The sequence below is a fragment of the Empidonax traillii genome, unplaced genomic scaffold, assembly GCF_003031625.1.
Source record: "Empidonax traillii isolate 1590-97213 ecotype Southwest subspecies unplaced genomic scaffold, ASM303162v1 scaffold1510:size145966, whole genome shotgun sequence".
NCBI lineage: Eukaryota > Metazoa > Chordata > Aves > Passeriformes > Tyrannidae > Empidonax > Empidonax traillii.
This window is the reverse complement of record NW_020956703.1, coordinates 36906-38817: the sequence shown is the minus strand read 5'-3', so window position 1 is coordinate 38817 and position 1912 is coordinate 36906.

Sequence of the window (1912 nt, the reverse complement as noted above, 5' to 3'; positions counted from 1 at the left end):
CCTCTTCTCAGCTGCTTCCAGTGCCATGGGAGGAGCATCTTACCATTTTAACCTTGCAGCCAGCACAGGCCCAACCTGAATTTATGACAGACAATGCTTCTGCTTCACTGGAACTGACAAACATGATAAAAAGAGCTGGCCTGGTGGAGATCAAGCCCATGGGCTACACAAGAAACCTTGATCCATTTCTGAAAGGAGTGTAAGGCCCTGTTAATAGTTTGCTGTATATCATCTGGTGCTTGGAAGGAATGACCTGCCTGTTCCTCAGCATCTCTGGCTCTCCTCATCATTACAGCCCTTGTAAAAAATGGTTTATTAAGTGTAAAGACCAACAGTCCTGGAAAGGAAACGATCCCTGCTATTCACAGAACTGCAGCACCACAGGCAACTCCTCCTGGGGCATCTCTTGGCTTTAATCCTGATCCACAGAGCTCTTCCTTGGAGCAAAGAAAGAATCCAGTTCAGACAGGTTGTTTATTCACTGGCCTTTCTGATAAGACCGCTGAAAAAGCCTGTGGAAATTGTGGATACTGGTAAAGCAGGAGCATTTCCCAGCAGGATCCAGGCAAGGACTGGCTGTACAGTGAACTGGAGTGATGTGCTCAGCATCACCTGGGATGAGCATTGGCCTTTGCTGCAACCACCCCACCTGTGGAGGAAGGGCAGGAGGATGTGGAAGCAGGGAAAACCCCTGGACAATGCTGTTCCCAGGCTCTGACAGAAACCAGGAGCCCTGACAGCTCAGAAACAAACAGTCTTTATCTAAATTCCATGACACAAGATACCAAAACAAGTTCAAACCGTCTTCCAAAAGTCATTCACACTTAACGACCCTCTCTGAACTTCCCAAAGGTTATGGTCAGATTCTCAGTGTGGCAGTGGAGCAAAATCTGCCTCCATATCGTGAGAGAAGAAATTTGAACCTTTGCCTAAATTAGAGCTGTACCCACAGCCTGGTCTTGTCTTTGCTGGTGATTTTCCTTTGCAGCTTTAAAGAAGTGCTGAGTTCACCCATCCCAGTGATGGTGCACTGGCTTCCCTTCACCTCCTGGTCCATTCTGGGGGGGAAAGATGTGTTCTCAGATCTACCTGAAATCTCCCTGTGGCTTTTTCTTACTCCCCAAGGGAACAGAAGAGGATGGTCTCCGTTACGGCGAAGTCTCCTGAGCGTGGCTTGACTGCAGTTAATGGTAACAACAACCACCAGAGCAATGCAGAAGAATTTAGGGAGGAAAAGGGCACATTTCACTCCTTGCTCTCAGAAAAGTTGTCCTTAACCTCTGGATGAGCACACATGAGCTACAGATTGAAGCCATCTGCTACCAGACAGCTGGACTCACGTGGCTGAGTGGTCATCCACCACCTTCAAACAAAGCCCCAGCAAAGACCAGATGCTGCAGCCCATCACTGCCTGATTGCTGCCCTGGTGAAGGGGAAATCTGAAATCTCTCTGAGATGAATGCTCTTTAGCAGACACACCACAGCCAATGCCACGGTGCCACCTCAGTGGGCCAGGCTTTATGGCCACCTCGCTCACAGGACCTCTCCTACAAAACTGTATTTATTTTATGGGTGCCAACTCACTGCCAGGATCAGAGAATCATTTCATAAATGGCATCTGACTTAATTTTACTCCTTTTTTAATCTGCAGTCTAGTTGTTCAGGACTAAGGCTGTCACATGAAGCAGTTAAACAGCTCAACCCTCCTCCAGCCTGCCAGCACAGAGGTGTTGGTACAGCTGATCCATTGTCTCACACTGAACGTCTCACAGAAGGATTTTCTCCATAGGATTCATATTTAGCCCTTTGCTTCCCCCTAAATTGCTTTTCCTGACCCCATTTAAAAGTGTCTTGAAGGACACTGACACTTGCTTTTCAGGTTTTCATCTAATCCTTCTCTCACTTTGCATAA